This window comes from Lissotriton helveticus, chromosome 2_2 (genome assembly GCF_964261635.1).
Source record: "Lissotriton helveticus chromosome 2_2, aLisHel1.1, whole genome shotgun sequence".
NCBI classification, from domain to species: domain Eukaryota; kingdom Metazoa; phylum Chordata; class Amphibia; order Caudata; family Salamandridae; genus Lissotriton; species Lissotriton helveticus.
This window is the reverse complement of record NC_136060.1, coordinates 291,043,285-291,059,743: the sequence shown is the minus strand read 5'-3', so window position 1 is coordinate 291,059,743 and position 16,459 is coordinate 291,043,285.

Genomic DNA, 16,459 nt, shown 5'->3' with positions numbered 1-16,459 from the left:
TGTGGGCTGCCAATTCACATTGTTGCCCTTCTTGTTCCGCCCTCTGCGGGATCCCTGGCCCCAAGATAAAAAAGGTTGTTGATTCTGGGGTGCATTGGTTTGGTCTGGGACCCACTGGGGGTACATTTGTCCCATTTGGGGTGGGACAAACTGATACTGCGGGAATTGAAAAGGAGGTTGATAAGGATTAAACTGAGGACCTTGGAAACCACGCCAACCTCTTTGCCGTGGGAATTGGGCTCTTTGTTGACGAAATCCGCCCCTTTGCTTTCTTTGTTGGAAACCCCCCGATTTGGTACTAGAGTTACTGCCATCTGAGTTGACACTGTCTGTGTCGCTCATATTATTCTTCATGACATAATCTGCACGGGTATACGGGTAGGCTTTTTCAGGGGTAAAGCGGTCTTTATCTTTTTTCAGTTTGTTAAATTTGCTTTGTTTTAAGCCCGCCTCAAATTCTTTCATCTGTTGGTTCAGTTCCTCTAGGCCCTTTTTGAGATCCGCTGGTGAGATAAAGGCCTTAAGCTGTACTTCAAGTCTTTGGATCTCTACTTTCAGCTCAACTGACTTCCTGGCTGCAGTTTGGACTATAAGCACTAGCCAATCCCTAGTGCAGTGCCAAGAGATAAGTGACCATGCCTTTTTAAAAACAAGGTCCTCCTGGAAAATAAACGGTTCAGTTTTGACCAATAAACCCTGCGGGGCCATCTTGTTCCTCAGGTACTCCCTCATCAATAAGCCGTGAAGGGCTGTCCTGATTTGAACCTTGCGGGTGTTCATCAGTTCATCCCAATCAGCTACTGCAGGCCCCGGGTCGCTATTGCTGAGGCCTTCAAAAGGTTCATCGTCTGCTAGAATGCGGTCGATATCATCCTCAGTAAAAGTCAATCCATGTTCATCCTCCATGTTGACAGATGAGGACGACAGGAAGCTACTTTGTGGACCAATAGGGTTATACACATCAGCTCAACGTGGTACCATCGATTTTTGATGGATGTTGAACCCTTTCTGGAGCTGACCTTAACCTCTCTCACCACAGTCTTTCTTAAAAATTTCCTCTTAAGAATTATTATATGTGAAATACACCCGTGAGAGCAACTACGGAAATGGTAGGCACACCCCTGAAATAGGGTAATCCTCTTTTTGTCTACTGGCCATAACACCTTATCCCTGCCTTATTTTTGTTTTTTTGGGTTTAAATAGGCCATTTTCCATTCATTTCCAAGCATTCCAATATATACCGCTAGCCTCGCGTCCTTCACGAAGCATTTGCAGGTGCGCATGCGCATTAGATCTTGCCATCCACTTCCAAGCATTTCAATATGATACCGCTAGCTTCGCGTCTTTTACAAAGCGTTTGCATGTGCGCATGCGCATTAGATCAGTCTATCGCGCATGCGCCGGCTGTACTCTGTTGTGCGCATGCACGAAGGATCAGTGTAGGACGTTAGCGCATTACCGGGTATTTGGTGATATCTCTCCGTATTTGGGCTTGTACCGTTTTGCATTAATCAATTAACCCTCACTAATTACCCCCAGACAAGCGTATTTAAAGGCCCGAATCCCTCTGCTGCTCACTTCATCGGAGCCGCGTTGAGGGATGGCAGGCGATTTGTTGTTGCTGTAACCGTGAGTTATGAGACCATCTTGAGAAGCAGTTGTACATTGTTCTTGTGGCGCTCAGATGCTTGAGTTCTTCCACTGATTTGCTGAATCTTTGATTTCCTAGGTTTCTGATTAGGAAAGGATTCCCCAATATACGTTAAAGGCTCATGAAGTCCTCTAGTTGTGAACTTTAAGTAAGATCTTTTGTTCTCTTTGTTCTGCTCATATTCCATCTGAGCAGCAATTTGTGTTGGTATGAGTGTGTATATGTGTGTAGTGTCTTTTTTCTTTCTTCTTCCAGGTTCCAATTATTTTTTGGTTTCACCTGATGTTTTTTCAGAGAAGCATTATCCTTCTCCTCTAAAACTGTGATAAACTGTCTGTTTATATATGATTTTGTTTCCACAGGTTCTTACGCCAACTGGGCGCAACTACACTCACTTACATATAACATTGTGAGGAACATTACACATTGTGGTAATTTTATTTTTCACTTTTACATTTTACATGTGAGTAAGGGGAGGGTAAGTGCATACACCCTTGTCCTGAAGAAGGGGGCTCTGACCTCCGAAACATGTTGACTTTTATTACAGTGGTTTGATACCCTAATACGTATCTTTTTATAACCACGCCCTGCACTTTAAATTTTAATAATACCAGCCGGGGATTTAATAAAGTTTTTTTCTTCCCACGTGCCAGGTATTTTTTAACCACCCACTTTTTTCACCTCACCTCACTCACATCCTTGTTAAAAACACACACCCCCACACATAGTTCACGTCAAGTGCTCCTGCGTATTCGCGAGTCGTAGCACGCCGCATCCCGTAGAGGGGTGCGAAGGCCCCGATGATGAAGCATGACACCAAGGGGCCTGTTGGTGTGTGAGGGGCATTTAAACAACACTGTGTGTTCCCCATCACCTTAGGGATCACTATCACCTGAGTGGATTCCACTTTGTTTATGTATATGACTCGGGAGACTGAATCCACTGACTCTCTCTCTCCCCCCTCCTGTTAGTAGTTATTAGCAATCTGAATCAAGCAGCAGCACAGCTGGAGCACCCCGACCACCATTCCAGAATCCATCTTGATTGCCCGGCTGTTCATTGCCGCAGGACTTGCGCTGGTGGTGGTGTGACTAGACTAGTCCGAGTGAGACATTACAGCTAGTTGCCCTTTTTACCAAATTGCCGCATGGCTCATGAGTCTGTCATGTCGCCTAGCTCGCTGCAAAGAAGTGCCTGGTCCGGAGTGTGTGTGAGGTGTATTCAATATCCATTGGCTATGCTATTAATATCATGCTTAATACAATTTGCTCTCATCTAGCTCTGTGACAGGTTGCTGCCTGTGCCGTGCAGCTGGTGTGAAGTTGTGGCCGGGCCAGGCTCTGTGACAGGCTGGCTGCTGTGCTCTGAACTAAATAGTAGGAAACACCTGCTATTATTGAAATATGAGCCAGCCTGAGGCCGCCTGGCTGTGACCATGTGTGCTTCTCTGTCTCAGCCTCGTCAACACTAGCTCTCAATGCCCGGTGCCTGTTGACTGTGGAAGATCAAGAGTGAGTCCGCGAGTCAGCTGACTCAGACTGTTCTCTGACTCTCTAATTAATTTATGATAGGCAGCTGATGATGAGATCCGTGTTTGCTGCCTCTCACATCCTGTTGGGAGACTCTAGAATCACTTGAAGGTTCCAGACAGCACAGATTTATTCTTTTTTTGTGTAAAGGGGTTACCAGCTGAGCTGTGAAGTGTGTGCTTTTAAAAGCCAGTGTTGCAGCCACATTCTTATCTAGATTTTCCTCTTACCTATCTTAAGAATCTTTGGTCGACTGGACCGTCTGGTCTGCTAAGAAGCGTGAAGGGAAGAACAACAGGTTCATAATAACTTCATAAACAACCAAATTAATCCAACTCAAGAACCACTGACTACAGGATAACATTTTAGGGGTTTATTAGAAAGCCAAAAATACATGGACATACAGGCACCTCAACAAGAGGTTGAGAAAATAAACGGGCACTAATACAAACATAATTCTACGCAAAAGTCTCAGACGACTTAAGATAATGACTAAAGTTATCTCTAAAAGCATCAGGCACATGATGACAGTCCCTGCTTGAAGCTTTGACTGCATTCATTCAAAGGAAAGAAAAGACAGTTAGTCTGTCCCTACACTAACACTAAAGTGACATCCCTACTTAGCATCCCTCCCAGGAAAGAGAAAAGGTGTAAGCAGTGAAGACTTCCTCAGAAGTACACTCACTTTCCATAGGTAAGTAGCCTAAGCTACTGAGCTCGTTCTAAGACGCTCCTTCTATTCTCCTGCCCTCCTTCTCTCCTACTCTGCTCCTGCTAATTCTGATTTCTTTCCTCGGGGCACTGTCCCTAATACAAAATCCCAAAATAGTTAAACACGCCCTAAACACACCTCTTCGGCAGGTCTTCAGGCTTGTAATTTTCCAACGAAACGTCAACTTCATCCAGTAACCGTTGGTGTGTCCTTGGGTCCCAGGCACCTTCTTCACCAAAAGTTTTGTCTTCACCTTCCAAAGTCCTCCAACATCGTTCGCCTCTACCATCCTAGCTCCTAAAACAAAGAGTTCTTCTGCCTAACTAAACGTGTGTCCTTGCACCTGCAACAGAAAGTCTGTGAACGAATTGGCCTTGTACATACATAGATTTGCAATGTAAAATTCGACTAGGGACAGAAGCCTTCCCAAGGAAAAATAAATTTTCAGGTCTACAGTCTCTCGACAAGCTATGACACCACAGTTAGGCCTCTTATTAATGCTTTCATACAATCAGGCCTTTACTCATTTTATACACAATTCTAAACTACATTATAAACGTTAGATTCAAAATCGTGTTAACATTTTACTCGTGAATAAGCAACCCTACATGTGCAACTTTTAACATGGTGCACATTTAAACCTAATGCAACATCTTATACGTGAAGCAATAATTTCTACATTACTTAAGGCACTTTCTCATGTTAACACTACATTAGTTTCCAAATGATGTGAATACTCCTAAACATTCTAACATAATTTGATTAATTACTACGTTTCTAATGATCACACATTATTACAGTCCTCTAAATGTGCGGGTGCTGACTACCCATGATTATGACGCACCCCTACAATTTTCAGAATAACATGGCGCTCTATCACCAGTTATAAAAAATGCTTCCTGATGACACACTTTTATTCTTTTTGAGAGGTTTTGTAAGGTAGATAGCAGCTAAGCTGGGATGTGTGTCCTTTTAGAAGACCCTACTTGAATGTGCTTTCTGTCACAGACTGAGACCTTGTAGCAGTAGACATAGAGAAGTCACTATTCACCACTGCTCCAACCAGGATTCAATTCTGTGGCTCTCTGGTTCAGTGCACTAACTAATAGAGGTCCCACATGGAGAGCCTGGACAGACTCCAATTAATGCCCTTCCATTTCTGGTGCTTTGCAGCAGTTTAAAAATCTTCTTAGAGTTCCTTGTTGCTCAAATGGGTGTCATTTTTGATATTTTTGTTTCCCTCGGCTTCAATGATTGATTTTTGCTTCAAAGAAAGTGTCAATCATAGTTGATGAATGTCACTCATAATTAAACTGAAATTATGAAAACATCACACCTAAGCAATCCGAAACCTTGGCAGCTAAGCTGATATTGCCCTCACATCTATATATTGCATCTAGGAATAGAATCAGATAATGCTCATCCACTTCCACTCACTGCTCTCCTACCACAGAAATGAGCCGGTATTCCTTGCTCAGAGATTAGCACTGTTAAGTGTACCACAACGGCTTGGCAGACTGTGGCGCATGGACCCGAAAGACCCCATTTTATGCCCCAGTACTCCCTCTCACACGGTAACCAGTCAAAATATCGAGTTTTTTTTATCGACTAGACATAATATCCAGTCAAAAATATAGAATAGACATAATATCGACTAGACATAATATAGACTACCAAAATATCGACTAGAACATTTTAATATCGAATAGAATGGACATAATATCGAATCAAAAATATAGAATGGACATAATATCGACTAGACATAATATAGACAACAAAAACATCGATTTTTAAGTAAGTTAATATAAATTTTTATTTTTGTGTAATATAATTCTGTAGCGGGTTGTGGGTTTATAGGGGAATAGGGTGGGAAGTAATTTAATTATAATTAATTAAATATGTTAATTTATTTATTGTTATTTATTTAGAATTAATTGTTAATTAATTATTAATTGGTAATTAATTAAAATATAATTGGAAATTAATTTTAATTGATTAATTGATAAATATTTTAATTTTAGTAATTTATTTTCTGTAGCGGGTTGTGGGTTTATAGGGGAATAGGGTGGAAAGTAATTTAATTATAAATAATTAAATATGTTAATTAATTGGTAATTATTTTGAATTAATTGGTAATTAATTTTTAATTGATAATTAATTAATTGTTAATTGATAATTAATTTTAATTAATTGTTTAATTGACAATTATGTGAATATTTTTTTTTTTTTCTGTAGCGGGTTGTGGGTTTATAGGGGAATAGGGTGGGAAGTAATTTAATTTTAATAAATTAAATATGTTAATTAATTGATTGATTGGTATTTATTTAGAATAAATTGTCAAATAATTTGTAATTGGTAAATAATTAATTTTCAATTGATAATTATTTTTTATTAATTGATTAATTGATAATATGTGAATAATAATATTTTATTTTTAGTAGCGGGTTGTTGGTTCATAGGGGAATAGGGTAGGAAGTAATTTAATATAATTAATTAAACATGATAATTAAGTAATTGGTATTTTTTTAAATAAATTGGTTATTAATTTTTAATTGGTAATTAATTAATTCTTAATTGGTAATTAAAATGTAAATATTGATTAATTTATAATTATGTGATTTATATTAATTTATTTTCACTACAGTGGGGTTATTAAAATTTACCCCTACGCTATCCAATGCTTTCCCTACTGTTGCACTCACTGGAGTGGGAATAGTAATTTTTACCCCTACGCTATCCAACGCTTTCCCTACTGTTGCATTCGCTGGAGTTGGAATAGTAATTTTTACCCCTACGCCATCCAACGCTTTCCCTACTGTTGCACTCTCTGGAGTTGGAATAGTAAATTTTACCCCTTCGCTATCCAATGCTTTCCCTACTGTTGCACTCACTGGAGTGGGAATAGTAATTTTTACCCCTACGCTATCCAACGCTTTCCCTACTGTTGCACTCTCTGGAATGGGAATAGTAATTTTTACCCCTACGCTATCCAACGCTTACCCTACTGATGCACTTGCTGGAGTGGGAATAGTAATTTTTACCCCTATGCTATCCAACGCTTTCCCTACTGTTGCACTCGCTGGAGTGGGAATAGTAATTTTTACCCCTACGCTATCCAACGCTTTCCCTACTGTTGCACTCTTTGGAGTGGGAATAGTAATGTTTACCCCTACGCTATCCAACGCTTTCCCTACTGTTGCAGTTATTGGAGTGGGAATAGTAATTTTTACCCCTATGCTATCCAAAGCCTTCCCTACTGTTGCACTTGCTGGAGTGGGAATAGTAATTTTTACCCCTATGCTATCCAACGCTTTCCCTACTGTTGCACTCTGTGGAATGCGAATAGTAATTTTTACCCCTACGCTATCCAACGCTTACCTTATTGATGCACTCGCTGAAGTTGAAATAGTAATTTTTACCCCTACGCTATCCAACGCTTTCCCTAGTGTTGCACTCCCTGGAGTGGGAATAGTAATTTTTACCCCTATGCTATCCAACGTTTTCCCTACTGTTGCACTCGCTGGAGTTAGAATAGTAATTTTTACCCCTAAGCTATCCAACACTTTTCCTACTGTTGCACTTGCTGGAGTTGGAATAGTAATTTTTACCCCTACGCTAACCAACGCTTTCCCTTCTATTGCACTCACTGGAGTTGGAATAGTAATTTTTACCCCTACGCTATCCAACACTTTCCCTACTGTTGCACTCCCTGGAGTTGGAATAGTAATTTTTACCCCTACGCTATCCAACGCTTTCCTTACTGTTGCATTCTTTGCAGTGGGAATAGTAATTTTTACCCCTACGCTATCCAACGCTTTCACTACTGTTGCAATCTTTGGAGTGGGAATAGTAATTTTAACCCCTACACTATCCAACGCTTTCCCTACTGTTGCACTCTTTGGAGTGGGAATAGTAATTTTTATCCCTACGCTATCCAACGCTTTCCCAACTATTGCTCTCACTGGAGTGGGAATAGTAAATTTAAACCTCTCGCTATCCAACGGAAAAAATATTGTATATGTTTTGTTAATAATATGTATATATAGATATATATATATATTTTTTTTAAGTTACAATAATTATTTATTAATTTTACGTTTATTTAAGTATTTTTAAGTATGTTTTAATTAATTATATTTATTATTATAGTACTTTAAAATTACTTTTAAGATAGTTTAAAAAATCGATATTTTGAGTGTCTATATTTTTTCCTATCGATATTTTGGAGTCAATATTTTTGTACTTACCTGTTTGTAGATAGGAAGTCGATATTTTGACATTCTATATTTTTACCTCGATATTTTGGTAAGGTGATATTTTGACTGTCGATATTATGTCAGTGATCCCTCTCACACATCACCCAGGCATCTCAGTAATGCAAGAAGCAGGGTTTCTGGCCTTGTTGGATGGCACTGGACTGCAGACTATTGGAGAAGTGTTCCTGGGCGGGTCATTCATTATGCTTCCAGATGTTTCCTCTGGACGGCCACAGACTTCTCTCCTTACTTTTACATACTTGCGCATGCGTGAGGCTATACAAAGTTGTACCTGTCCTTCTCCGCAGAGCCAACCAACCCCTGGGCCCCTCAAAGCCTTACTCACCAGCCCTACATTCAGGCGCCTTTTCACCAACCTGTACTATGTAGCTCAGAGAGAGAAACAAACAGACACAAATCAGACCCTAGACAACTGGAATGATCTACTTGGTACTAGACATGCCTTTAACTGTAGAAGACTTGAACTTCTGTTGCACACTCACCGGCATGCTCTCTCCTAATTCGAACTTACTCATCATACATTTCAAAAAGCTACAACAAATGTATTATACACCTGCTAGGCTGTTCAGGTCTGGGCTACGAGCAGACACAAATTGTTTATGATGTGGGGCAAGGCAGGCTGATTTCTTACATCTGGCCTGGTCGTGCCCTCCAGTCATTCACTTTTGGGCTGGGGTGATGAAGGCCCTTACAGGTGTGGTATTGGAGCCTATCCCCCATGCCCTGCAGCTGTGTTTGCTTGGCCTCATTAAGCCACTACAGCCACTTAACCGCAGATTTGTGGCAGTGGCCTTACTGTTCACAAAAGTGAGAGGAGCTATGAACTGGGGAAAAAAAAATGTCCCCAAACTAAAAGACTGGATTGATGATATGGTGTACTGTAAATAACAATTGGAACTATTTGCTAAAAAACTACCGGTATCGCCACGCCCTTAAGACATATGGCGCTCGTTCACTGCATATTTGTTGTCTTTACCTGACGCGCTGCTGTTGAATGTGATATACGAGTGAAAGTGCTAGAGGTATGGGGAAATATAAAGAACTGCTACTAAAATACTTATTCGGCTATGCTGATAAGTTCTAATGTGTCTACCATTTAATGTCATGACTTTCATGCTGATACTCTGTCTGTTGATGTATAAACAACATTCAGGAATAAAAAAAAATAATTTGTATTAAGTTTAATTTTAAGATATGCCTTTAAGTTTAGTTTGAAGTAAGAGTCTCCCTCAGGATAAAGTGTGCATGTTGTGGGGTTCGACAGGGCCCGTGCACAACAACATCCATTTTGAACTGCACATTTAGACTTGCATCTTTTTAGACATTTACTTTTTACAAGCTCTGCACCTTTATGATAACATACTCAGAAAGTATTCTGCTTGCAAGTACATTGCTATGTAAGTATTTTATCATGCCATTTGTACATTTTGTCCAAGGCAAAAGAACACTGAGCACGTTGCCATTGCATTTTGTTGTCCGGTTTGAGACAGCTCTGATTTGGAAAGACAACTAATGACATCAGCATTGCTCCTCCAAAACAGTACGAATGGAACCAACCTTTGAATATATAAACTACCTATGAACTTAGTTCCTTGGAGGAGCACTTCTATGGATTATCCTGGAACGTTCGCCTGTTATTGAGATGCAGTCCAGCTGATTCCAATCTCTATCCTGCAAAGGACAGTGGCCTGTGCTACACCAGACTGGCTTCCTGATACATCCTACACAGATATGGGGAGTTTGGTGTGCCAAGCGATCTGGCAGACGATACTCTCACTATGCTCTCAATAGTATAGGTAGTATTAAGTAGGAGTATCAGTATAAAATATATTCATATATTCATATAATCACTGTAACATTATAATGGTTGAACTGTTTATCTTTTTCACCAACCTCGTAATGCTGGTAACAATGCTTTGTTTCCTCCTGCTAATAATTGCAGGTCTTGTTTTTTACACAAGAATACAATTGGCTCAATAAATGTTTGAAATGTCAATTTGTGTATTTCTTATATATCCAATACGGAAGGCCGAGAGGGCCCCACACACACTGGTGAATATATCAGGTTCTATTTAAAAAGAAGGGTCCCGTAATTGTTCACGCTCTACTCTCAGTGGTCCCACTGCCACTAGGCCACAGTCCTCATACCATCATCAACTCTTTGAAAGGAGCATTGTTATTCCCACCATTGTAATCAATCAATTATTGCATTCAATAAGAATCAAGTCCATAGGCAAGCTTGCTTTGTAAAAATGTTCTGTTGTTTATTTTAAAAACAAATCTTTTCGAAACACTAGATCCAAGAACTCATATGACATAAATACATCAGCCTACGTGTTTCGTCCACAGTTGGACGTCATCAGGGCTGAAAAAAGGCAAAAATACACATATCAATTTTGACACCTATACTTATTTTGTATGATATTATACAGTACAAACAACATAATCTGTGTTGTCTCAACCCCTCTTACTTTAAATTCAATCAGTGACTGAAAAGCCTGCCTATAACCCTATCGCTTTGGGGCTAATTCCCCCGCGACGCAGGGGGAGGGGGGCACGCGGTGCCGTGGTGCTCGTCACGCAGAACGGTGGCGCTGTGCTGATGACGAGCTGAGCTCGCCATGACCACGCCCATTTTTCAGAACGTTCAGCACAGCGGGGAATTAGCCCCGCGTGTGAATGCCGCGCGTGTCATGACGAGCTCAGCTCGTCATCAGCACAGCGCAACCGTGCCTCATGATGAGCTGAGCTCGTCAAGAGCACGCAAGAGGTTAAAAAATCTTTAGAGCACCCCTTGGCCCAGGATGCTACTGTGCAAAAGACTCTCATAGACGGGATATCACTCCTGCACACTAAATTATCACCAATTGACATGTTTAATGAATCACAACATCATTCCTTGTATTTCCAGATTCCATACTATGACTTCCCTTTATTTTTTCAATTTTCTGTACAAAACTAACCCTGTGTTTAACCTCATCACTATTCTCCCAAAATACAGTTTTCAGTTCATTGATAATGTTTACAACACCTGAGATATACCACAATATTCGTTCACTGTCAATTCACTCCATTAATTCATCCAGTAGTTCTTCTCATCATCCCACTAATGGGGAAATATTTTCTATAAAAAGTATACAACCACATTTTATTGTTATGACTCTGAGTGGTCGCAAGGGCATAAACTTTCTCTTTTAGAAGCATGAAAGCAGATGTTTAAGGTGGATGCGATAGAGGTCTACAGTACCCAGAAAACATGAAGAGGTGGGGCTTATCAGAGAATCCGGTCAACAGGGTTTAAATACTTCTAGAGTCCAACCGTCCAGTGCTGGAAAATTCAAATCGGAGCACAGACATCAGCTGCTCTTTATGTTTCCATGCAGAGGCTCATTCTAGCTGCGTGGAGTGTTTGGTTCTATGAGCTTCGTTCCCGCGCTGGAGCGCGACAAACTTTGATACTTTTCTATTGCTTTGAAGACTTATCGGGAGGAACACTCAGGTGAGCATATTCTTTTGTCCTTCGTTCCCGTGCTGGAGTGCGACGAAGAACTGCTACCTTCTTCCTTCCCATGTAAAGCGCTCTGATACCTCCAGGTACAGCCAGCGCTGTTTAAAACTTCTAAAATAAATAAATAAATATATTGTTGCTTTGGGAGAGTTTGTCTGGAGGAAACCTCGGTCGAGCGCAATCCTGATTTTCTGTTCCCGCGCTGGAGCACGATGAGGAAGGCATATTTAGAGCGTGGAGGAAAAGAAATTAGACAGCCAGGATATCAGCTTGATTAGTTTTTGCTGAGTTATTTCAGTTCAGCGCAGGAGCGCTTCACCGTTTTTTGTATAACCTTTCTGGAAAAAAAACCATTCTTTTGTTTACACCCATACTAACGCCGAAGCGTTATGTACTGGAAGGAGATCTGAAAAGGGATTCATTCAGATGAGTACTTTACTGTTTATAACTATTCACACGCTCACTAATCTTTGGTTTACATGCATGTATCTAGACTATGTTTCTCACAGCCCTGGAGGACATGTATGTGGTGTGAATGCGGCAGAGTAAAATGTGAGTGCATGCACGTTCATACGACAGTAGAATGATTTGTTGTTTGTTAGGTACGTAGCATCACTCTCTCTCTTTCTCTCTTGTGTACTGCAGGTCTCACGAGGTTAGCATCCAGTTTAGAGAGGCTAGAACTGTCGTACTCTCTACAAGAGAAGCTCGCCTGACGTATAGGCAAAAAGCTGCATCTTCTTTTGGTTTTGTTTCTTTTGTCCCTTTTTTCCCTTTCCCCAGACTGGTGTTTCTTGTGGGAGTGGTATATTGCCGTACTCTCTGGAGATACCAGGAAAGGGGAAAAGGTTACATATGTTCATAAATCTCCGCTTCTGTGCAGTGAATCCCAGGTTAGTGGTATTACGATCTGTACTCTGACATGTATCCCACGTGTGCAATATAATTTACCACCCTTCCTCCCATTTCACACCATGTCGTTTCACCATGCCACACAATATCTTAGTCTTTTCGGTGACTAACTTGACAGCGGCCGCTTGTTTGCAAAATACATTTCAGTCAGTGCCAACTTTCTTTTACAGATTCAAAAGCCAATCCCTTGGTATTTGTTCAATAATGAATGGACGGAAGCTCTAATTCTTATGTTCCCTTTAAATGCCTGAAGCTAGCAGCAAAAACGCATGATTTAATGTCCAATTAAAACAGATCATAAATCAAACATCCCTAATTAACCACAAAGCGCGGCTACGAAGGCTAGCCCAACCTTCGTTAAGCCCTATTCTCACCCGTTCAGCGGCGCATTTCCATCTAACGCATCCGTGTCCTGGCCAGTCCGATAATTCCCACTGTGAGCTTTCTCCCTCCTTTGACCCACATTTGAATACATCGGGGACCAATTGGATACAGTTATTTTAATTCCCTTGATTAACATGCCAAAATCGTGGTTCCCACTAGGGTTTTCACTTTTGCTAACCAATCTGCAGTGAGTTACGGAATCACCCACCCTCGGGCATGGCCTGTGAGGTCACACGTACAATGAGTCAAGTTATTGCCTGACTTGTCCGGAGCTGGGCGTTGTCCCCTGTCTAGCTACACCCCCTTTTCCTCTACCTCCAATCCTCAGCGGCTCATACAACCATGTGTGTGACCAGGGAAGTTTCCTCCTTCCTGCCACAACCCAACAAACTAACAGCCTTTGAAGCAGGGCATGGCCTTCTATCTTACTACGCCTCCCATTGCTCGGTGACCAATCCTTAAACAGATTCAGCAACCGCATAAGTGAGGATTAAATATTACCGCATCCACGCAAGCCTCCCTGTTCCTACTGCCCCAAAGAAGTGTGTATTCGCCTTGTAGTTTAGCACAATGTCATTGCCTAACTTGCCTAAAGCTATTCGTAGGCCCCTGTCTCGCTACACCCCCTTCTCATCTGCGTTCAATCCTCTATGACTCATACAGCCATATGTGTGAACAAGGAAGTTACCTCCTTCCTGCCGTAACCAAACGAAATAACTGCCGTGGAGCTCACTGTGTAGTATTGCCTAATTTGCCTGTGGCAAGGCGTGGCCTCCTATCTTACCACGCCCCCCAAGGCTTGGTGACCAATCCTTGCACTGATTTTGCAGTCCTGTGGGTGAGGAATAAATTACACTGCAACCACAAAAGCCTCAATTCTCATCAATAACATGCTCCAGTGGTAGTTTCCTTTAATGGTCATCAGTACTACCAGCCAAACCATAATCTTTGCATTTTTGCCTGCCTCAAGTTGTAGCCAGCGACACTACATTTGCCCAAAGATTTATATATTTTTTTATATATTAACTTGATCAAATGATGTACCCACTACCCTGACCGCCTTTACGGTCAGTGGATGATCAATGTCCACCATATATAATCAGGGTATTGGCCTCCGTCCAAAAGTCACCTATTTCTCTACCCTGATCATTCAATTCCTACCTGGAATCGTTACCACAAAATCCCATGATCCCAAGCCTGAACATTATCTTCACAGTTCAGGGCACCCTATGCGTCTTCCATGTCATATATCCAAGTTTACTGGGCCAGCCTACATTAAAAAACCAGCCAATAAGTAAGTTGGCTATAACCTTATCATGGTTCCATCTCCATGCAAGTCTCCCCGCACATTCCACAGGAATACTCATCCCATGAACCCCCATGATTATATTAGTGAATCACAGTTCAAAATGTCCTCTATTCCCATTAGCACCTTATGTCCATAAGTGCCCCATGTGGCTCTTATATTACTAGTTCAAAAAATAGTGTAATTTGTTGTCACTATTCAATCCCTGTGTCACTGATCTGCATTTACTGATCCACCTTGCCTCCTGTTGTCTCAATTTCAATTCTCAATCATCCCCTCTCACATTAGGAATAATAATGTTTTGTATTCCGTGAAATTTGATCCTCTTTTTAGTTTGATGATTGTCTCTGATGTGCTTGTAGATAGGTGACCTAACATCCTCATTGGCTATCGCTTGACTGTGTTCATGTATCCTGAGTTTAAGTGTTCTTTTGGTACTACCTATGTAAGTTTTACGGCATTCACATTGTATAACATATATCACTCCACAGCTGTTACAATGTATACATTCATTGATAAAATACCACTGACTGGTATTGTACTTGAACTCTTTAATGCGATTTATGCCCAGCTCAAAAATATTACATGATCAACATGTGTAGAACCCCTTAGGTTGATCAGGGAGTCAATTCCCCCCCTGGGAGCGTATGGGTTCAAGACCATTTCTTGTGACCAAATTCCTGATAGTGGGACATCTCATGTAAGTTACCACTGGTTTCTTAAATGATCTCAGTCAGACCTGGTTCTCCTTTAAGTAAGTTCCAATTTGTATTCAAGATTTTGAAAATCTTGTTATGTTGTGTACTGTATGTTGAGATGAAGGCTATTCGTTCCCTGGCTTGCGCCCTCTCCTTCTGTACCAATGTGGCCTCCCTTCTAATAGTGTACATCCTTTTTCTCCCTTTATCTAAGCATTCAGTGGCATATCCTCTGCCACACAGCCTCTGCTGTAAGTCATCCAGTCCTCTCCTGAAATCCTCATCCAAACTACAATTCCTTCTAGTCCGCACCATCTCCCCATATGGAATTCCTTTAATTATTGCAGGGGAATATGCACCATCAGCTCTTAGGATAGAATTGATCGCAGTTTTCTTCCGAAAAAGCTTACTGTGGATACTGTTATTTGCTATGAACAACTAAACGTCAAGAAATTAAATCTGATCGCTATAGTGGCACATTGTAAATTCGACGTTATATTCATTGCTATTCAAAAATTCAGCTAGACAGGGGGCAACACCCATCTCCAGGCAAGTCAGGCAATACCTTGACTCATTAGACGCATGACTTTGCAGGCCATGCCCGTGGGCGCGTGATTCGTAACTCCCTGCGGATTGGTTAGCAAAATTGAGGACCCCAGTGGAAACCGCAATTTTGCCATGTTAATCAAGGGAATTGAAATAATTGTATCTGATTGGTCCCTGATGTATTCAAATGTGGGTCAAAGGAGGGCGAACGCTCAGGTGAGAATTATTGGACTGGCCGGAACATGGACGTGTTAGATTGAAACGCACCGCTGAACTGGTGAGATTAGGTTTACCGAAAGTTTGGCTTGCCTTCGTAGCCGCACTTTGTGGTTAATTAGGGATGTTTGATTTATGATCTGGTTTTAATTTGACTTTAAATCATGGGTTTTTGCTGCTAACTTCAGGCATTTAAAGTGAACATAAAGAATTAGAGGTTCCATTTATTCAATGTTGAACAAATACCAAGGAATTGGGTTTGAATCTGTAAAAGATAGTTGGCATTGACTGAGATTTACAGAATGATTTTGCAAACAAATACGAAGGTGGAAGCAGCACCAGGGATGAAGACACAATTCAGCCACTCTATTTCAAAAGTTCTTTATGAATCTTCATAAAAACACAGGACAACAGCCAACGCGTTTCGTTCCTGTTAGAGGAACTTCATCAGGACAAAAATGTAGACTTATTTGATGGACGAAAAATTCTGGTCTGGAAAATAATAATCAAGATCAAAGTGTCTATTGTAAAGTCCAAAATCTCAATAATATCTGTACATGGGCGCAATTCGGTTACCTCATATGCAGGTAATCCCTCCAGGCTAGACAGTACATAGCCTGTGTGTGTATAACGTTTGTCCAAAAGAGGAGTCCAAGTAGAAAATGCAATTAAGAAATTACATCTAAATATGATGGTCCCGCTAATGTATGCAGCAGTACC